The sequence below is a fragment of the Apium graveolens genome, chromosome 6, assembly GCF_009905375.1.
Source record: "Apium graveolens cultivar Ventura chromosome 6, ASM990537v1, whole genome shotgun sequence".
Lineage (NCBI taxonomy): Eukaryota > Viridiplantae > Streptophyta > Magnoliopsida > Apiales > Apiaceae > Apium > Apium graveolens.
The window spans coordinates 138,158,166-138,182,329 of NC_133652.1; positions in this window are offsets into that span (position 1 = coordinate 138,158,166).

Sequence of the window (24,164 nt, forward strand, 5' to 3'; positions counted from 1 at the left end):
TATGATTAATTAATAAATTAATCATATTTATTCTACATCGTGAGGGATACTTCTCAGCATATCGCGACTATCCGGATAATACGAATTCACTGCTTAGAATACCAAAAACTTATTCAGTGAGTAGTTACCGTACAATTAATTCCTTCTACCCTGCAATGTCACGATTAAATACAAGGCATGGAACTTGTGTCAAGCCTATCTTATTTAATCATTTGCTTTCCCATTCACTATGATTAGTTCTATTTAATGTAAATTAGAAACTCATTTCTAATTTCATTCACTCTGGCCAGAGATTCCTGAACTAGCATTAGTGGATCAGCATTGAACATTCTCTTCCTTCACTGGAAGGGGTAGATCCTTTATTGATCATTCACTATCTTCGTGTACAAATTCCTATACCCAGTAGAGCCCTTATAATTGTCCCTGGAGACTAAGAACTAAACCAAAGCATAGTTCAGTGTACACAAGATGACTATGATGACCTCAAGTCTAAGGATACTTGTACAACTATCACTATGTGAACAACTGCTGACACGTGAGTGAACTCCATCAGTTGTTCAGCTGTGTGAGTCATGTTCAGTGAACTTATTCTATAATAAGCACCTACATACTAGCTATAGTGTCACCAGACAAATGTGTATGAGAACAGACATCCTTCATAATGAAGCAAGCATAGTATGTACCGATCTTTGCGGATTACCAATTACTAGTTAGTAATCCTACGACCAGGAAATATTTAAGTTCAGAGTTATCATCTTTTAGGTCTCATTATTATGATCTCATCATAATCCATAAAAACTTTACTCTAAACTATGGTATATCTTATTTAAACACTTAAATAGATAATACCCGCAATAAAACCAGAACAAGTCTTTTATGAATATCAATGAAATCAAAACAAATTACATAAAAGTTATTCCGAAATCCTCATACATGATTGGACTTAGGACACATCTCTTTCAATCTCCCACTTGTACTAAAGCCAATCACTCTGGTATCTAATACCCATCTTGTCTTTATGACGATCAAAGTGACTTTGAGAAAGTGGCTTTGTGAGTGGGTCTGCTACGTTGTTATGTGTGTCAACTCTCTCAATCTTGACATCTCCTCTTTCAATACAATACAGAAATGTTGTCGCGCTCCCACTAACCCTTTTGTAGACACATGGTTCGTCTATATTTTTGATAAAACCAAACTCTTTGATTGTCTCATCAAAATGGATGTTCCATCTACGAGAAGCTTTCTTTAAACCATATATGGTTTACAGCAGCTTACACACTAGGTGTTCATTTCCCTTGGAAAGAAAACCCTCTGGCTGAGTCATATACACTTCCTCTTCAAGTTTCCCATTGAGGAAGGCCGTTTTCACGTCCATTTGCCAGATCTCATAGTCGTAGTAAGCAGCAATCGCAAGCAAAATCCGAATTTATTTTAAAAGGCCTCAGGCAAAAAAGTGCCATCAAAGTCAATCCCTTGCCTTTGTCTGAATCCTTTTGCCACGAGCCTGGCCTTATACGTCTCCACCTGCCCATCTGCTCCAATCTTTCTTTTGTATACCCACTTGCACCCAATAGGCTTAACACCTTCAGGTGCCTCAACCAGAGTCCATACTTGGTTGGTATACATAGATTCCATTTTGGATTTCATGGCACTATGCCATTTCTCTGAGTCAACACTACTTATAGCCTCATTATAGGTCACAAGGTCGTCATCATCAATGATTGACAACTCATTGTCATTCTCAATGACAAGGCCATAATACCTCTCAGGTTGGCGAGACACTCTCCCTGACCTACGAATGGGATGTTCCACAGAAGGTTGTTCAGTCTGAACAGGTATTTCCACTTGATCCGTAGTAGTTTGTGCTTCTTGAACTTCATAAGCTGGACATCCCCAAATCTTAACGTGTTTAAGACTCGGTTTCCTTTCTTTCCATATCTCATATGGAGTTTGAGGAACATATTTGGAAGGCACCTTATTCAGTAAATATGCTGAGGTTTCCAATGCATAACCCCACAGGACTACTGGAAGATTCGCATAGCTCATCATGGACCGAACCATGTCTAACAAAGTTTGATTTCTCCTTTCAGATACCCCATTCAACTGTGGAGTATATGGAGGAGTCCACTGGGAGACTATACCATTTTCTTTGAGATAAGCTAGAAACTCTCCATTCAAGTATTCACCACCTCGATCTGATCGAAGAGTTATAATACTATGTTTGGTTTGTTTCTCCACTTCATACTTATATTCTTTGAACTTTTCAAAGGCTTCAGATTTGTGTTTTATCAAATACACATATCTGAATCTAGATCGATCATCTATGAAAGCAATGAAGTATGAAAATCCACCCATGGCTTGCGTAGACATTGGTCCACATACATCTGTGTATACCAATCCTAGCAAATCTGCAGCCCTCTCTCCATGTCCACTAAATGGAGATTTGGTCATTTTACCCAATACACAAGACTCGCATGTAGGATATGATTCAAAATTAAAGGGGTCAAGTAACCCTTCCTTGTGCAATGTCCGCAGTCTATTTTCACTAATATGACCAAGTCCGCAGTGCCACAAGAAAGTGAGATTTTCATCATCCTTTTTTCTTTTATTAGTATGTTCAATTTGTAGTAAATTATGCTCTACGTCACATACATACAGACCATTGTTTAAAATACCACTTCCATAAAGAACGTTATCTCTAAGAATTGAACATTTATTATTCTGAATAACAAATGAAAATCCAGCCAAGTCTAACATGGAATAGAAATAATATTCCTCACAATCGAGGGAACAAAATAACAATTATTTAGAACAATAGTCTTGCCCGTAGGCATATGTAAATGAAATGATCCTACAGCTTCAGCAGCAACTCTTGCTCCATTTCCCATCCGTAGAATCATCTCCTCTTCTTCAAGAGTCCTACTTCTCCTTAGTCCCTGCAATGAATTGCAAATATGAGAACCACAGGCGGTATCTAATACCCAAGTAGAAATTTGACTTAGTGACATATTAAGTTCGATCATGAACATACCTGAATCAGAAGTGGTAGTCTCACTACCCTTCTTCTTCTTCAATTCTGCAAGGTAAAACTTGCAGTTCCTCTTCCAATGCCCCACCTTGTTACAGTGAAAGTAAACAGCTTTGCTCTTGGGGTCTTCAGCTTTTGGTGGAACCGGATTTTTCTCACCTACTTTCTTCTTCTTGGAAGGGTTCTTCTTCCTTTTCTTAGGATTGGAACCTTCACCAATTAGAAGAACAGAACTCTTCTTAGGGGGGAATTCGATTCCGCAGTCTTCAACATGTTGTGGAGTTCAGGCAAGCTGACATCCAGCTTATTCATGTGAAAGTTCACAATAAACTGCGAAAACGAACTCGGAAGTGATTGTAAGACCAAGTCTTGGCTCAGCTCCCCATCCATGGCAAAACCAAGTTGTCTAAGACGTTCAATCAAATTGATCATCTTAAGTACATGGTCATTCACAGATGATCCCTCAGATATCCTACAACCGAACAGCTCCTTCGATATCTTATATCGAGCTATCCTCCCTGCCATATCATACAACTCTTGTAGATGTATAAGGATAGTGTGAGCATCCATATGCTCATGTTGCTTCTGTAGCTCAATGTTCATGGAAGCTAGCATGATGCATTGAGCAACATTTGCATCATCTATCCATTTACGATACACAACATGTTCATCATTATGTGCATCGCTAGCAGGTTTGGTAGGCTTAGGTGAGTCAAGCACATATCCCAACTTCTCAATCCTGAGAACAATTCTCAAGTTTCGAAGCCAGACATCAAAATTAGGACCAGTCAACTTGTCAGCATCTAGTATACTCCGGAGTGATGGTGCAGAAGACATAACGTATATAGTAAATCTGTAAATGATGAACACATATTAACACTTAGAAAATATTCAATTTCATTTCAAAATACTATATGAATCGGGTCTTTATTCATAAGTGGCTCCCACTACTTTATCTAATTTATACAACCCCTAAGTGAAAATTAAGCATTCATAATGCTATTGGGAATAGGGATCCTACATTCCATCACACAACCTCGGCTGTAGCACGAAACGTCATGTGATGTTCAATAGGAAGACAACTCTTGTCAATTACATCTTATGTTATTCCCTAATAAAACTTTAGCCTCTTGAATAATTGATTCACGACTGTAGCACGACAAACTCAATATTCTAAGTCAAGTCTAATCCAACATTTCGTACAATTGAATCAGTCTCCAACGACCCACGGCTGTAGCACGTAACGACCTTTAGTTTCTAATGCAATGTACATATCTCTATGTAATAGACAAGTATTTCTTATTTCGAAATCAAAGCCCTTGGCTGTAGCATGAAATGACAATGATTTAAAAATAAGAATTACTTTCTACCATATTGGAAGGCTTTGACCGACACAAGCCCGTTGTGTCATTGGCCAATTACTACTTGATATTATTTAATTTTAGAGGGATTATATTATGTTACAATCATAATCATATTATAAAGAGATTCTTCCTTTTAAATTAAATATTTCAAATCAATAATCGATAATCAGATGATTCCCAAATCGGGTGGAGCCATTGTCAAGAGGCGTCACTTAATAACCCTTTCTTACAGATAGAAATTTGTTGTTGACAGAAACATCCTTTCTCTCAATATTGAAAATTCATATTCAATTACGTGTTTCATAAATACAAGAATCTCATTGTAATAACCCAAATTTTTGGAAAATTTTTGAAACCCTTATGAATAGTGTTTTTGCTGAATGAGAAAAATTTTCATGCCACGCTATGTAGGGGTTCTGTTATTGATCTTATGGGATATTATTAGTACTCTATGTGGTATATAAGTGTATGTAAAGATCGTCAGAATCCAATTCCGAACATTTTATTTTTCCCGGAAATCCAATAGATACGGAAAGAATTGAGTATAAGGTAACAGGATAAAAAGGATTTAAATTAAAGGATTATAAGAGAGGATCATAAAAGGAATACAATATATTGAGAAAGGTTAAGGGAACCTAAGTAATAAGATCCCGGGTATGATCCCTCAAACGATAAACGAAAACGAAAGTTAAGCGAACCGTATAACAGATCAGCGGTCATTAGGCAAACAATTAGGAAGTTAATCAAAGGGATTAGAGAGGATGATGTCACCCAACCAATGAGAAGAGGACAAGGAGGGGAGGATGACATCATGAGGATGACACAAGCATGACATAGAAGGGAAGGAAGTGTGGTGGAATTATAACCACACAAATTCAAGGTTAATTAAGTCATTAACCAAAAACAACACAAAAATCAACCAACCAAGCAAACATTTCATTTTTCATCAAACAAAACACAAAAATCTCTTTCTTCCCAAGCTAGCTCTCGGCCCATTTCTTAAAAATTGAAGATCCAAGCTCCACCACTTACTATTTAGCAAGGTAATTATCTAAGCTTCCCCATGGATAGTTACATACTTCCTATAAGTTTAAGCTTCTAATTCCAAGCCAATCTTTTTCTATAAATCATGGAAGAAGATGGTGAATAGTGTTTTTCAAGAAATAAAATTTGTGTTCTTGAAGTTTTGTTTAGATTAAGCTTGGATAAGGACTTTAAGGGTGATTCCAAGCCATTCTCTTGATTCTCCACTCTCCAAGGAAGGTATAAACTACTAACCCTTGCTTTAGTTTTGAGTAATTAGGATTGAATATGATTGATATAGTATATGTGAAGCATGGTGCTTGATTGTTTGAAGTTTGGTTGAGTTTGTAGAGATTAGTTGGTTTTGTGGTATTGTTGGAGTTGTAAATCTTGATAATTAGTTAAAGAACCTATGTAAAGCTTTTAGTTCATGTGGGGAAATAAGTATAAATGGTTAATGTGGATTTTTTGGGGCTGTTATGATGTGGTTTGGATGGGTGTTGGTTGTATGATTGATTTGGGGTTGAATTGTGGTTGGTTTTGAATGGTTTAAATTGGGAAATCGCGTAAACATAGCCGTCGTAACGTCCGATTTTCTTTAGACTGTTTTTGTGCATAGCATTAGGACCCGAGAACCCCCTGCTAGATTATGACCACTGCCATGTTTAGATAGCTCATGTTACGAGCTTCGTTTTGATATGTAGTTCGTTCGATTCCGATGCACGGTTTAGGAGAAACGACCGTTTCAAGTAACGGCGTTTCGCAAACGAAACTTTTCCCCTCGCCTTACTTTGAAACCTTGGTTAAGGACCTTAAAGGGTTAATTAATGTATGAAACATTTATGGTAAGTGTGTTAGGCAGTTGGTAAGACACTCGCGAAGGAATCGCTTTAAAACTCGTAAAGGTTAAATTATTAAAAATGGTGGAGCCGAGGGTAACCGAGTGACTTAAGCGAATCAGTAAGCGCAAAACAAGCGTTAGAGTCTAAGTTAGTTAATAAATAGATTTACAAGTGACTTTGGTTTAATTCCAACTTACTTGTTGTTTATAGGTTACCAGACTCGTCCCGAGCCATTCGTAACCCCCAGTCGCTCAGGCAAGTTTTCTACCCGTTATACTGTTGTTTTGATGTATATATGTATTTGCATTATCTTGCGATAGATGCATGTTGGTTAATTAGCAAATGTTGCAATATATTGAAGCATGCTGCTATGGTATATATATATGCATGCCTGTTTCGTATTCTTTCCATATATATCTGTTGATTCAGTTGATAATACCTATGCTAGAGGATAACAGTAATTTGCATATACCCTTAGTATAGGGACCCAAAGGTGAAAATATTTTCTAAAACCGGGAGTCGAGGATCCCGAGTAGATTTTGTATATATGGATATATATATATACTTATATATATATGGTCATAGTTTTCAAAACTATTAATCGAATAAGGTTTATTCGATAACTTTAACTTTATTTTATTATTGAATATTATTTTGAATATTCATTCGAGGGCTTATGACTCTTTTATATTATTTATTGAATATTATTTGAATATTCATTCGAGGGCTTATGACTCTTTTATATTATTTATTGAATATTATTTGAATATTCATTCGAGGGCTTATGACTCTTTTATATTATTTATTGAATATTATTTGAATATTCATTCGAGGGCTTATGACTCAGTTTATATTATTTAATGAATATCATTTGAATATTCATTTGAGGATCTATGACTCCGATTATTTGCTGAGATATATTCTTTATTTTATTAAAGAATAAGGTGTCAATAATCAAACTTATTTTCGATTATTCAAATAAAGATAGTACTTTCATATAAGTATATCTTTGGTTATTTAATACTCGTTTCAAGTATAAGTTTTAATACTTCTACTTCAATTATTTTTATAAAGATTATTCTTATGGGAATATTATTTAAATAATAATATTCAGTCATTTTCTAAATATTCTGGGGACTGATTTACTTCATTAAATCAGCTTTACTCCAAACACTCTATAAAGTGTTTTCGAGTCTTCAAAATGATTTTTAAAAGTTAGAGCGGATCCCAAAACTCATTTTTATATTTAAGATCTTCCTTTTTAAGGGGATTTAAATACTCGCTCAAAACCTGAGGGATCCGGCTCTGTGGTGTATTTTATAATCGCAACACGGTTGCAGTTTTGGTAAATGAATTGATTACTTGCCCAACGTTCGGGAAGTAAGTCCATCTATTGAGTCGGCATAAGCAACATGGGCTCAGTGGGCGTCCATGATAGTGTAAGTGGCTCAGTGGGAGTCCATCAAATGCATAAGTGGCTGAGTGGCAGTCCAGCATAAGGTCCTATTGAGACCAGGGTGATGACCAGTGGGGAATTCGTCCATCTACTAGTAGAAAAGGTTACTTATGGGTATCTTTGCCTGATCAGCAAGATATCTGGTTTATGCCAAATTCTTTTCCTTTCCAAATTTATTGGATATTGCAATTCTGTTCATACTTTACATGGCAGAGGTTTTCAGGAAATGTATAAAGGAAGATGTATATGTGGATATATATATATATATATCAGAACTTAATGAAGTATGTCATAACTTCATTTCCTTTAATAATATTTTAAAGATTTAATCTATTCAAATCTTGTCTTGTAGTCTCATCTATGTGATGAACTGTTGAAAGCTCATTATACTTTGAACAATGGTAGTTCAAGTAGCTTTATAAATGATATAAGTGTAGTGAAGTATTTGGTAACTTCATCTTTTAAACTTATATCTAATTAATAATTGTCTTATGAATGACAAAGATTTTCGGAAAAACGTTGAGACAAGGTTGGATATATGAGATCACCTTGCAACGATATTTTTATACAGTTATACACTGGAACTCTGTGTGTATTATGCATGGAAGAGGACTTCCAATATTTTGAAAAGTATATATGTATATATACTGAATATTTTGCGACTTCATCGCATTAAGATATCAAACTTGGTTCATTTCTTTTGACCAAGACTTTCATGAGTACTATGAGAAGGCTCATATTGTTAATCATTTTACATATTATTTTTGGGTGGGCTTACTGCTCACCCTTGCTTTCTTCTTTCATCACACAACAACAGATAGAAAAGATGAACAGGACCAAGCTCCCGATTCGCAAGCGATTAGGAGACGTTCCGCAGTTTTCTAGAAGCATTGATGCCGCCGTAGCTGAGGTAGGAACTACCAATAGGCTAGGCTTTCAACTTCTGATGTACCAGATTTATGTATATTTATGAATTGTAATAATGGCAAAGAAATGTAAATTTATTCAGAAAACCTTTTAAGGTGTATTGGCAGATAATTGTGAAATAAAATGACTTGCGGTTATTTTTTTGGATGTTCATCTCTGAGACTATAACGTGTGGTGTGTGTTTATTGTGGGGTCACAGTACAGAGTAGTTGAGTAATTATTAAGATTGGGTGTTATTAAGGGAAATGGGACTCGTGACAACCCGGATCCCCGACCCCGGATTTGGGGGTGTTACACTCATGATCGTATTCATAATATTTATTGTTAAGGCAAGAAACGATTCCTATTCTAGATTTTTTAGAGCACACCTTATATTGATTTAAGTTCACCTAAATCTATCATCGAATGGTAAACATAGGCATATATCTCATATATAAAATTAAATAAACAAGTAAATGTAAAGTGCAATAAAGTAAATGTGTTTGGTTATGGCCCCATCCTATGTGATCTTTATCAAGCTCATGATAAAGATCAAGGTCAATCTAATATGGTGATGGAAATAAATACAACTACTTATTACTTAAGTCTTCTTCTTTGTTTAGACTTCTTGTATGCCTCGTCTTCTTCTTTGTATCACCTCTATTGGATAGCCTTCTTGAGTCTTAAATTACATTACATGATTTAAAGTAAAACTAATCTAATGAACTTACAAGAATAACTCGAGTTACATTCGAGATTTATGATTACAAAGATTGATGACATACAAGTCGTATTTAAAACCAAAACCAAAACCATTACACTAAGGTCGACAGACCATAACCATCCACCATGCTCATACAACACATAAAAGCATGTTAAAACACATAATCTGATCTTAACATATCATATTATCCATGATCTAATCAAAAAAAAATGACAAAAATCAGAAAAATCAAAATCAAATCAGAAAAACAAGAATCACTGTTTACAGGCAGTAAATGACGTCAAACGCCTTACAGACGAGTCGGTGATAGTTTTAGCTATCTGTTTTGTTCAGACGCTCATTTACCTATGGAATAAGGTATTCGTTTGCGTAAATCGGACACCAGACCCAGATTTCAGCAAATCTGCAGCAGCCAATTCAGAATCTGTATCTAATATGATTCTCATAATTAGAACAAACATAAATCATGTATATATCAGTATATATACAAATTACATAATCATCTTATGATTATACAACTCACATGAATATCATACATTCAAAACCATACATATATAAGCATATTATATAAATGTCATGATCATTCTCATAATCCACCCACACCTCACTCTCTCCTCCCTCCCTTCTCCCTCCTCTCGGCTCTCCCCTCTCACTCTCGGCTAAAAGCCGAAACCCCCCTCCCCATTTTTTTCTTCAATCCTCAACCAAGCTTCCACTCTTTACATAAGTAAATGTTACTTCCCATACCATGATCACTCATATTTCAAAGAGTTTTGAGTAGAAAGTTTAAGTTTAAAGGTTGCATGTAAAAGTTTTAGTGAAACTCAAAATACAACCTTGATTCTTGTGAGTTTAGGGTTGTTTTTTAGAGGACTACAAGGAATGGATAAGTACCAAGTCTTGAGAAGGAAACTCTTGATGATTAAATGGCCATTCCCATCCATTTCATTCGGCCATGACCATATGGGAGCCGAATGAATGGTCCTTGAGATCATTCTTGTTGTTTTGCTCAAATTTTGCTTGTTTATGTGATAATGACTTGAATTTTATGGTGAAAATTTGATAAAACTCCTTGCATGCTAAGTGATCATCTAGGTATAGCTTATGATAGGCTTGCATGTCAATTTTATGGTAGAATATATGTAGAAAATGTGTTGTTTTGGTTTGCAAAACCCGAGGACATGCATGCATGTGGATTTCTCTTAGAATGTTGTAAGATTTTGATCATTTGGAAAGATTTTGTTAGTGAGCCTTAATTTCAGTAGGAATAATGTGTTAATATTGATTTATTCTTCTTGTTGCATGGTAATAATTCGTGGTTATCTTTTATAAAATGCATATCTTGTGGTTTCAAAAACTTAATGATCGGTGAGTTGAGAAATGTGATCTCTTTTGTTTTGCCATAATTGTATCTTAGGTAAGGATGATCTCACCCAAGGTTATTTTGAGAATAAGGGAGTTAATTCAGTAGAATACCATATATAAGTCTTGGTTTAAGTATTGAGTTGTTGTTAGTTGAGTTTGTCAAGTCAAAACCTTGGAAAATGAGAGTTATAGTTTCGGCAGAAAATCAGTTTAGTACCCTGAGGTTTAGAGTGAGTTTTGACCATGTCATTGATGTGCACTTTGAGGCCCAAGCTACCAGAAGTTATTATTGGGAGTATATAAAAGGTTTTAGGAGTTGGTTGAAGGTTTGCATGTCTTTTGGTTAGGTGCACAAGTAGAATAACAAAATCTGTCCAGCAGGGGACAGTTTTGTTGCAACTTAGAAATAGGAAGATTTGACCATGTCATGGGTAGGCCCTCATTAGGCCCTATTGGGCCTTAGTTAGAGGGAGTGTCAGAGAAGTTTTTCCAACCATAGTTCATTGGATATGAGTTAGAACCATGTGTCACAAGTTAATTCAAGCCAGGGCGTTTTCTGCCCAGAAAAACAGGGGAACCTTGGACTTTTAGCTTAGGCCCAAGAAGGCCCAAGCCAGGCCCTTGAGCCACATCAATTTTGTGAGATGCCCTTAGGTCAGGAGAGTCTTGTGTAAAAGTTTAGAAGGAAAAATTATAGTTTAAGAGTGTCTAATGCACTCAAGAAACCATAGTTGTCATCCTGAAATTTGCACCAGTGAGCGCTTTCACTTATCACATAGTTTTAGAACACTTAGAGGTGAGTATTAGGTCGACCACCATAGTTGTAAGATGGTATAAGGTCAGTAGAGCTAAAGGCACAAGTGAGGGTCAATAGGTTTTCGATAATTTAGGAAAGGCACATCGAGTTAGGAAGCCAAAATTTGAAAACCTTGTCTAGTTTAGCGACCAAGTGACTTAAGTGGTGAGTCGAGATCATCCAAGCCTAGTGTTGCATTATGGTATATATGGTGTTATTTGGTATTAATATATGATATGTGAATATGTGGCTATGTGTGTACTTTTGTAATTTAAAAGTGAATATAAAATTAAGTGGGTATAGGCCTAAGTGCCATCCGTGTTTAATTTCAAGTTGTAAATAGGTTAAGATGGTAAGAATATATTATAATGAGGATTATTATTATTATGTAGGATCTCGAGACGAGGGAAAACTTTCCATAAAGGTCGAGTGAAGCTCCAGTTGCTCCTACCAGTTAGACCAGACCAGCCTTTCTCAAGGCAAGTGATTCAACTTGACCTTCGTATTTACTGCTAATAGTTCATACATTGCTACAACTATCCTGTGTCATTTGGTATATTAAATAAAGCGTACCTTATGTTTATCTTTGAATTATATAGAGATGCCATGAACCCTTGAGTATGTATTGCAAGTAGTTCAAAAGTCTTTTCATGATAGTTGAATGCCATGATAAAATAAAGAGTTGTTATAATACTTGACTGATCCTCTTGATTAACATGCTAATGATTCCTAAGTATTAATATCTCACCCTGAAACTTGAACCCCTATAGAACCTTACCTTGAACTCTGATAGTCAGATACTTACCAACGTGATTCCTCATTGATTGATACCCTCTTTCTTATTCTAAAGCTTGACAATTCTGATATATCCTGAGTTAAAGATCATTTCTGCATACCCTAACACCCTTAGTATTCATGAAGCCTACCTTCTTGATGATCCGGCACTTGAACCTTGATGAGAAACCATTGCTTAAAGCCCAATTTGGCATTACCCTTTTATAATATCCAATAGCCTCACTGAATTCCCTTGTCTAAATCTTTGAGATATGAAAACCATTCAGTTACTTTAATAGAGTATAGTTTTGTGAATCATGGCCCTGAGATTTAGTACCATATTTCCCGTGTTTCGAGTTGATCTATATTCCTTAATAAAAATGTTTACTGTTAAAAGAGATTTTGTTATAATTCGGCATCAGTTTTTGAAATAAATAAAATGTGGGTTTTCAGTCCCAAAGGGGGATAAATGTTTTCCTTGAATAGTGGATCTGGACTGAGACGCGAGTCCTTTCCACACTTATATTAGGCTTAAAAGTTGCCTAGGGATTCCCGTTAATGTATTAGAACCCAGCGAGGTTTGATATTACTTCGCGGCTGATCACCGCCTGTAATCCGTAGGGTCATAAAATGATTTTGATTGAGACATGATTTTAAAATTGTTTTGATACAAGCAAAATGATGCCATCTCACACAGTTTTATCTCTCGTTACCATTGGTTATGTCTTTCCATTGTCATTCTTTAATGTATATCTCGATTTATGTTTTGTGTCGTACTGTTAGCACTTGTTGAGCATTTGGCTCACTCCTTGCTTTACCCTGATATTACAGCTAGCAGCTATGGTTAGATTCAGGTAGACTGCCCGTAAGACCTGAGATGTTGATGCTTATGTTCGAGCTCAGGTAGAATAAGTGACAGTAGTTTGTGTGAGGACTCGGTATTCAAAATCAGATGTAATAGTTGGTTGTGTTGGGCTGTTTCAAACCCTAAACTGTAAGATCTTGGATTTGGTTGTGTTATCTCTTTTAAAATTTTGTAATAGCTATATTTAATTTGCTGCTTAAGTTGGGGGCGTGACAGGTTTTGGTATCAGAGCTACGGTTTAGAGTCCCTGGACAGCCCAAATAGGTTATAGGATATGTGTAGGTTATAGATAATATGCGAGAGAGTAGGTTAAGTAAATTATTATTAATACTCCTCTTATTGGTTGTCAGCAAAGGGCGCATTCCTCGTCATCCTCTGGGTCGGACGACACTATTGCTTTCTCCGTGTATGCTGAGTTGAGGCGCGAGTTCGACATGCTTCAGGGCAAGTACGACCGACTGATAGACCGACTGAAGAACGTGTATCCGAACAGCCGAAACTACGAAGGGAAGCCCAAGGAGCAGATGACTGCGAGACTTGAGACCTTGGTTCAGTACGTCAACACTAAGCTTGAGGAGATGCCAGTGCACCGGGACCATACCAGCCAGTATGTCATTCAGATGGTGGCGGATGAGCTCCAGAGCATTGTGAAGTCGCTTCGAGAGGAAAAGAATACCAAGCCCCGTTCAGATGGAGTGGAGCCTTAGTTCTTTCCATCTACCTTTCATGTTGTTGTACTATCAGACTCTATGGAATCCCCAGTTGTTTCCGTTGTTTCCTTTAAATAAGCCTGTTATTCCTAGAATAAGACTTTGTCCCAATCCTATGTATTGTGACCTTTAAAATTTCAATAATTATGTGCTATTGTTCCATTTGCTCTCAACTGTTATTTTACGTTTTTATCATCATATCTGCTTAATTTGGAAACTTGACCCCATATGTAAATGAGAATGCCATGCGATACCCTTGAATCATTTTATCATTCATATCTGTTTTGACACAACTCTTATTTCAGGATCATGCCTCCCAAAAAGAAGAACCCAACAACCACATCCACCACAGACCCAAACATTCTTCGATTACTGGAAACTTTGCAACAGCAAACCAATGCTATAGCTCAAGAACAACTAACTCTTCAACAACGAATTGAAAACCAAGATAACCGTGAGCCACACCATCCACCTGAACCACCTGTACCACCTAGACAAATTGTCACTTTCAAGGCTTTTCAGAATGTGAATCCACCTGCATTTCATGATACCACTGATCCAGTGATAGCTAACACATGGATCAAGGAGATGGAAAGGGCTTTTGAGTTGGTACAGTTAGGAGACGATCAGAAGGCGCCGTATGCTACTTACTTCTTGAAGGGAGAAGTCATCTATTGGTGGGAATCAGTAAAAGCTATGGAAGTCACTCAACAGGTTTCTTGGGAGAGATTTAAGAAGTTATTTCTGGACAAGTATTACCCTAAGTACATGCAGAATCATATGGAGCTAAAATTTCTTGAGTTGAAGCAAGGTAACATGACTGTATTGGAGTATGAGAAGAAGTTCACTGAGTTGTCAAGGTTTGTGACAAAGTATACCAGCACTGAGGAAGAAAAAGCAAAGAAATTTCAGCAAGGATTGGAGCCTTGGATCAGAGATAGGGTGGCTATGTTTGAGCTTGAAACTTATGCGGGAGTAGTACAGAAAGCTGCTCTGATTGAGAATAATGGGATGCAGTCAAGGAAAGAGAGGGATAACAAGAAAAGGAAGGTTCCATTTTATGGAGAGAAGTCTGAAGCCGGAAGTTCACAAGATCGGAATGTAAAGAGGATTGGTTTCCAAAGGGCGGAAATTTTCAAAAGAAAGGAAATTTGGGTAAAAGGCAAGAATCGAAGGGGAAAATTCAGGCAAGCCAAGGGCAAGTTGGAGAAAACAGGTTCCAGAGGCCAGAATGCAAGCACTGTGGAAGAAGGCACCCCGGTGTGTGTAATAAGCTGAGCATGACATGCTACAGGTGCAATCAGAAGGGACATTTGGCGAATGAGTTCAAGATGCCGAAGCCAGGAGTTATGTGCTACAAGTGTGGGAAGACTGGACACATAGCTAGGGAGTGCAAGGCAACCGGACCAGTCAAAGCTCTGATGAATGTGGCAAGTACCAGTGCAAGCGTGCCAGCCGAGGTATTGTCATTACCTCCACCACCCGCACCAACCCCGCAAGCAACAACAAGGACATTTGATTTAAAGATGAAGGATGCTGTACAGAATTCGGAAGTGATAGCAGGTACACTTTTACTCAATAATGTCAAAGCTAAAGTATTGATTGATTCGGGAGCAACAAGATCTTTCATATCAGAATCTTTTGTTGATAATCTTCAATGTGAGAAAATGATTATGAGTGAGGTAGTAAATGTGGTAATTGCGAACCAAGAGAAGATTCATGTATATCAATTTTGTCCAAAATGTGAGATTGATATTTCGGGGTATAAGTTTTCAGCCGACTTGATACTCTTCAAGTTGGGAGAGTTTGATATAATTTTAGGAATGGATTGGTTAGGAGAGAATAGCGCTCAGATTAATTGTAAGACCAAGAGAGTGTATTTAAAGACGAAGAGTGGAGAGGAGGTAGTATTTAAGGGGCAGAGGTAAGAGCAACTATTTCTTACAATTGTTCAGGCTAAGAAGCTACTTAGAAAAGGTTGTGAGTCGTTCCTAGCTTATGTAGTGGATTCGGAAAAAGGCAGCCCCAGCATGGAAGATATCCCTGTAGTTAACGAGTTCCCGGATGTGTTTCCCGACGAACTACCAGGCTTACCACCAGATCGACAAATCGAGTTCGAGATCAATCTTGCTCCAGGAACGGAACCAGTTTCAAAGGCCCCATATAGGATGGCACCAGCAGAAATGAAAGAGTTGACGAGCCAGCTACAAGAATTATTGGATAAAGGAGTGATACGACCAAGTACGTCGCCATGGGGAGCACATGTTCTATTTGTAAAGAAGAAAGATGGGAGTATGCGTCTATGCATAGATTATCGGGAATTGAATAAGGTAACGATCAAGAACCGCTACCCGTGACCAAGGATAGATGACCTTTTTGACCAGTTGAAGGGAGCAAAATGCTTTTCGAAGATTGATTTGAGATCGGGATACCATCAATTAAAGATCAAAGAAGAAGATGTTTCCAAGATCGCATTCAGGACCAGATATGGGCATTATGAATTCCTAGTAATGCCGTTTGGATTGACCAACGCTCCGGCCGCATTTATGGATCTGATGAATCGGGTATTTAAGAAGTATTTGGACAAATTTATCGTGGTATTTATTGATGACATCCTTATTTATTCTAAGTCGGAAGAAGAACATAAGCAGTACCTCTAGATAGCATTGGAGATACTCCGACAAGAGAAGTTGTATGCCAAGTTTACCAAATATGAGTTTTGGTTAAAGGAAGTTCAATTTTTGGGGCATGTCATTAGAAGTGAGGGAGTTAAAGTGGATCCGGCAAAGATTGAGGCAGTTATGAGTTGGGAGAGGCCAAAGACTCCTACGGAAGTGTGAAGTTTTCTAGGATTGGCCGGATACTATAGAAGATTCGTCAAGGATTTCTCGAAGATCGCCACGCCATTGACCAAGTTAACCAGAAAGAATCAAAAGTTTCAATGGAGTGCAGAATGTGAAGATAGCTTTCAAGAGTTGAAGCAGAAGTTGGTAACAGCTCCGGTGTTGGTACTTCCAGATGATCAAGGGAACTTTGTATTATTCAGCGACGCTTCACATAAGGGTTTGGGTTGTGTGTTGATGCAACACAGTAAAATGATCGCATATGCGTCAAGACAGTTGAAACCGCATGAGTTAAAGTACCCGACGCATGACTTGGAACTAGCCGCCATAGTGTTCGCACTTAAGATTTGGAGACATTACCTCTACGGAGAGAAGTGTGAAATCTACACGGATCACAAGAGTTTAAAGTACATTTTTACTCAGAAAGAGCTCAATATGAGGCAGAGGAGATGGCTGGAATTGATCAAGGACTACGACTGTTCGATAAATTACCATCCTGGAAAGGCGAATGTAGTGGCCGATGCTCTGAGTAGGAAGGAGAGACTGAATATGATGATAACATCAAAAGAGTTATTTAAAGAAATCGAAAGATTGGAATTGGACTTTGTGCTTATGGAAAAGTCGAGGAAGTTTGTCGTCCAATGACCTTTCAGCCAACACTAGTGGAAAGGATAAAGAAGTGTCAAGAAGAAGTAATGGAGAAAGAGAAGAATCAGTTATCTGGAGAGGAGATTAATACTCAAAGGGATGAGCAAGGGATACTAAGGTTTTCATCCAGAATATGGATTCCTCATGTACTTGAATTAAAGAATGAGATCCTCCATAAAGCCCACAATTCGAAATTTTCAATCCACCCGGGAAGCACCAAGATGTATCAAGACTTAAAGAAGAACTTTTGGTGGCCAAATATGAAGCGAGACGTGGCAGAATGGGTTGCGAAGTGTTATACTTTTCAGAAAGTAAAGGCAGAACATCAACGACCAAGCGGATTAATTCAGCCCCTGAAGATTCCAGAATGGAAATGGGAAAATATCGCTATGGACTTTATAGTAGGACTACCGCGAACGAAATCCGGACATGACGCAATATGGGTTATAATTGATCGTCTTACGAAGTCGGCGCATTTCCTTCCAATAAATGAGAAGTCGTCACTGGACAAGTTGGTTCATCTGTATGTGCGCAAAATCGTACTAAGGCATGGAGTACCCGTATCAATAGTTTCAGACAGAGATCCCCGATTTAACTCGAGATTCTGGAAGCAGTTTCAGGAATGTCTTGGCATGAAGTTGAGTATGAGCACGGCATACCACCCGCAGACTGATGGCCAGAGTGAAAGGACAATTCAAACAATTGAAGACATGTTGCGCAGTTGTGCAATCGATTTTGCAGGAAGTTGGGACGACCACTTGCCGTTGATTGAATTCTTTTATAACAACAGCTATCATTCCAGTATCGGCATGCCACCATACGAAGCTTTGTACGGGCGAAAATGTAGATCACCAACAAGTTGGGATGAAGTAGGAGAAGGAAGAATTCTCGGCTCGGAATTGATACAACAGTTGCATGACTCGGTCAAGTTAATTCAGAAAAGGTTGCTTGCTGCTCAAGATAGACAGAGGAAGTATGCGGATCCAGTGCGTAAGGATGTTTAATTCCAAATTGGCAAAGCTGTGTTGCTGAAGGTGTCACCTAGAAAAGGGTTGATGAGATTTGGCAAGAAAGGGAAGTTAGCACCTAGATACATAGGTCCTTTTGAGATTTTGAGTCAAGTAGGAAAGGTGGCCTACGAGTTGGCCTTACCACCTCAGTATCAGCATGTGCATAATGTGTTCCATGTGTCGTTGCTTAAGAAGTACAATCCTGACGCTAGCCATGTGATAGAATATGAACCGGTAGAAATTCAGGCAGACCTGTCATTTGTGGAGCAACCGGTTAAAATACTCGACTGGCAAGTAAAGAGTCTTAGGAATAAGTCGGTAAAGTTAGTGAAAGTGCTTTGGAGGAACCCTAAGGTCGAAGAATCGACTTGGGAGTTAGAGTCTGATATGCGTTCCCGGTATCCTCATCTGTTCTCTTAGATTCTGGGGACAGAATCCCTTAAGGGGGAGAGGATGTTACGACCGGTATCTTCGTGTAATATTATTTGTGGATTTGGTATAATATTAAAGCCGAATGAAAATATATTCAATGATTGTACGTTTGTGTGAGTGAAAATTTCTGCATTATAAATTTGCTTTATGTAGTATATGATTTTTCAAAGCAAGAGTTTATTTAATTTCTTTATTTTTGATTTATAAGGAATATTCTAAGCCTTGGAAAAATTTTCTTTTAAAAGGTATTTTGTTCACAAATTTTGAAAATGATTTTATAAAGTCTCTAAAAATCCAAGTTATTTTATGGTATAAATTTTATAATTTTTGAACTTGTATTTTATTTTATAAAAATAAATAATTATAAATTTTAGTTATCATATTTAGCAAATTACAAGAAATCCCTTGCATGCAAACCACCCTATCATTCTTTTCAAGGACAAAGAGGACAATTCCAAACCCACTAACTCTTATTTCTCTAGCCAATTTCCTTCTTTACCCTTGCATGCAAAATGCACCAAGTATAAGTGGAGGGATAGACTTGTCAATTCTTCTTTCCACTCAAATTTTGTCAAATCAAATACCATAAAAACAAGCAAATGTCATGATCATTCTCATAATCCACCCACACCTCACTCTCTCCTCCCTCCCTTCTCCCTCCTCTCGGCTCTCCCCTCTCACTCTCGGCTAAAAGCCGAAACCCCCATCCCCATTTTTTTCTTCAATCCTCAACCAAGCTTTCACTCTTTACACAAGTAAATGTTACTTCCCATACCATGATCACTCATATTTCAAAGAGTTTTGAGTAGAAAGTTTAAGTTTAAAGGTTTTATGTAAAAGTTTTAGTGAAACTCAAAATACAACCTTGATTCTTGTGAGTTTAGGGTTGTTTTTGAGAGGACTACAAGTAATGGATAAGTGCCAAGTCTTGAGAAGGAAACTCTTGATGATTAAATGGCCATTCCCATCCATTTCACTCGGCGATGACCATATGGGAGCCGAATGAATGGTCCTTGAGATCATTCTTGTTGTTTTGCTCAAATTTTGCTTGTTTATGTGATAATGACTTGAATTTTGTGGTGAAAATTTGATAAAACTCCTTGCATGCTAAGTGATCATCTAGGTATAGCTTATGCTAGGCTTGCATGTCAATTTTATGGTAAAATATATGTAGAAAATGTGTTGTTTTGGTTTGCAAAACCCGAGGACATGCATGCATGTGGATTTCTCTTAGAATGTTGTAAGATTTTGATCATTTGGAAAGATTTTGTTAGTGAGCCTTAATTTCAGTAGGAATAATGTTTTAATATTGATTTATGCTTCTTGTTGCATGGTAATAATTCTTGGTTATCTTTTATAAAATGCATATCTTGTGGTTTCAAAAACTTAATGATTGGTGAGTTGAGAAATGCGATCTCTTTTGTTTGCCATAATTGTACCTTAGGTAAGGATGATCTCACCCAAGGTTATTTTGAGAATAAGGGAGTTAATTCAGTAGAATACCATGTATAAGTCTTGGTTTAAGTATTGAGTTGTTGTTAGTTGAGTTTGTCAAGTCAAAACCTTGGAAAATGAGAGTTATAGTTTCTGCAGAAAATCAGTTTAGTACCCTAAGGTTTAGAGTGAGTTTTGACCATGTCATTGATGTGCACTTTGAGGCCCAAGCTACCAGAAGTTATTATTTGGAGTATATAAAAGGTTTTAGGAGTTGGTTGGAGGTTTGCATGTCTTTTGGTTAGGTGCACAAGTAGAATAACAAAATCTGTCCAGCAGGGGACAGTTTTGTTGCAACTTAGAAATAGGAAGATTTGACCATGTCATGGGTAGGCCCTCATTAAGCCCTATTGGGCCTTAGTTAGAGGGAGTGTCAGAGAAGTGTTTCCAACCATATTTCATAGGATATGAGTTAGAACCATGTGTCACAAGTTAATTCAAGCCAGGGTGTTTTCTGCCCAGAAAAATAGGGGAACCTTGCACTTTTAGCTTAGGCCCAAGAAGGCCCAAGCCAGGCCCTTGAGCCACATCAAGTTTGTGAGATGACCTTAGGTCAGGAGAGTCTTGTGTAAAAGTTTTGAAGGAAAACTTGTAGTTTAAGAGTGTCTAATGCACTCAAGAAACCATAGTTGTCATCCTGAAATTTGCACCAGTGAGCGCTTTCACTTATCACATAGTTTTAGAACACTTAGAGGTGAGTATTAGGTCGACCACCATAGTTTTAAGATGGTATAAGGTCAGTAGAGCTAAAGGCACAAGTGAGGGTCAATAGGTTTTGGATAATTTAGGAAAGGCACATCGAGTTAGGAAGCCAAAATTTGAAGACCTTGTCTAGTTTGGCGACCAAGTGACTTAAGTGGTGAGTCGAGATCATCCAAGCCTAGTGTTGCATTATGGTATATATGGTGTTATTTGGTATTAATATATGATATGTGAATATGTGGCTATGTGTGTACTTTTGTAATTTAAAAGTGAATATAAAATTAAGTGCGTATAGGCCTAAGTGCCATCCGTGTTTAATTTCAAGTTGTAAATAGGTTAAGATGGTAAGAATATATTATAATGAGGATTATTATTATTATGTAGGATCTCGAGATGAGGGAAAACTTGCCATAAAGGTCGAGTGAAGCTCCAGTTGCTCCTACCAGTCAGACCAGACCAGCCTTTCTCAAGGCAAGTGATTCAACTTGACCTTCGTATTTACTGCTAATAGTTCATATATTGCTACAACTATCCTGTGTCATTTGGTATATTAAATCAAGCATACCTTATGTTTATCTTTGAATTATATAGAGATGCCATGAACCCTTGAGTACGTATTGCAAGTAGTTCAAAAGTCTTTTCATGATAGTTGAATGCCATGATAAAATAAAGAGTTGTTATAATACTTGATTGATCCTCTTGATTAACATGCTGATGATTCCTAAGTATTAATATCTCACCCTGAAACTTGAACCCCTATAGAACCTTACCTTGAACTCTGATAGTCAGATACTTACCAACGTGATTCCTCATTGATTGATACCCTCTTTCTTATTCTAAAGCTTGACAATTCTGATATATCCTGAGTTAAAGATCATTTCTGCATACCCTAACACCCTTAGTATTCATGAAGCCTACCTTCTTGATGATCCAGCACTTGAACCTTGATTAGAAACCATTGCTTAAAGCCCTATTTGGCATTACCCTTTTATAATATCCAATAGCCTCACTGAATTCCCTTGTCTAAATCTTTGAGATATGAAAACCATTCAGTTACTTTAATAGAGTATAGTTTTGTGAATCATGGCCCTGAGATTTAGTACCATATTTCCCGTGTTTCGAGTTGATCTATATTCCCTTAATAAAAATGTTTACTGTTAAAAGAGATTTTGTTATAATTCGGCATCAGTTTTTGAAATAAATAAAATATGGGTTTTCAGTCCCAAAGGGGGATAAATGTTTTCCTTGAATAGTGGATCTGGACTGAGACGCGAGTCCTTTCCACACTTATATTAGGCTTAAAAGTTGCCTAGGGATTCCCGTTAATGTATTAGAACCCAGCGAGGTTCGGGATTACTTCGCAGCTGATCACCGGCTGTAATCCGTAGCGTCATAAAATGATTTTGATTGAGACATGATTTTAAAATTGTTTTGATACAAGCAAAATGATGCCATCTCACACAGTTTTATCTCTCGTTACCATTGGTTATGTCTTTCCATTATCATTCTTTAATGTATATCTTGATTTATGTTTTGTGTCGTACTGTTAGCACTTGTTGAGCATTTGGCTCACTCCTTGCTTTACCCTGATATTACAGCTAGCAGCTATGGTTAGATTCAAGCAGACTGCCAGTAAGACCTGAGATGCTGATGCTTATGTTCGAGCTCAGGTAGAATAAGTGATAGTAGTTTGTGTGAGGACTCGGTATTCAAAATCAGATGTAATAGTTGGTAGTGTTGGGCTGTTCCAAACCCTAAACTGTAAGATCTTGGATTTGGTTATGTTATCTCTTTTAAAATTTTGTAATAGCTATATTTAATTTGCTGCTTAAGTTGGGGGCGTGACATCTGGTACGAAAAGCAGTCTTGGGAATATCTTCAGCTTTCATCTTGAATTGATGGTATCCCGACCTCAAGTCTATCTTAGAAAACCACACAGCTCTTTTTAACTGATCAAACAAATCGTCAATCTGTGGTAAAGGATACTTGTTCTTAATAGTCAACTTATTTAACTCACGATAAGCAATATATGGTCGCATGCTGCCGTCTTTCTTTTTCACAAACAATACTGGTGCACCCCATGGGGATACACTGGGTCTTATAATTCCTTTGTCCAGAAGAACTTGTAACTGAGTCGCCAATTCTTTCATTTTAACTGGTGTCATTCGATACGGATCTTTTGAAACTGGTTCTGTACCTGGTACTAAATCAATAGTAAAATCAATTTCTCGATCCGGCGGTAATCCTGGAAGTTCATCTTGAAAGACGTCAGGAAATTCACACACAACGGAAATATCTTCTATCTTCGGACTTTCCTTGTCAATATCCAACACATAAGTTATATAAACTTTACATCCCTGTCGTAGCAATTGTTTAGTCTGCATCATTGTCAAGAACTTCTTTCACTGTTTCTCGCCCCTAAATATCACTGTTGCATTATCTGCAGTTCGCAATTTCACTTTTTTATTCGTACAATCAATCTGAGCATTACTACAGGCTAAACAATCCATCCCTAAAATAACATCAAACTCTCTCAACTTGAAAGGTATCAAGTCGACTGAGAAATTATGTCATGCTATTTCGATATCGCATTCGGGACATACTCGATCTACAGGAACTTGGTCGTCATTCGCTAATTTTATCCCAACCGTTGAATTTCACAACATATCTTATCGATGAATTCTTCAGAAATAAAAGATCGTGAAGCTCCAGAATTAATCAATACTTTTGCATCTACTGAATTCACAGAAAGTATACATGCAATCACACTAGGACTCTACACAGCTTCTTTTATAGTAATATTAAAAGTCCTTGCTCTCGGCTGACTCTGCTGTAGTGGTGGAGGTAATGCCAACACTTTTGGAACACTAGCTGCCATTGCTGGTCCTCTAGCTACAATCTCTGGCAACATGTCCCTTTTTTCCCGCACTGAAAATAAGTAACTTATGTTCTCCCTTCTGGACATTCATTGGAATAGTGTCCTTTCTGTTTACACTTGAAGCATGTCATATTTGCTTTGTTGCAGACACCCGTATGTTTTTAACCACATGTCTTGTAGTATGGCAATGGTGGTCTAATGATTTCCTGCTGTTTGGGAGCTTGGAAACGATTACTTGCTCTCTGATTACCTTGACCTATCCTCTTGAAATTCATATTTGTCCGAGCTTGAAATCCCGGCTTCC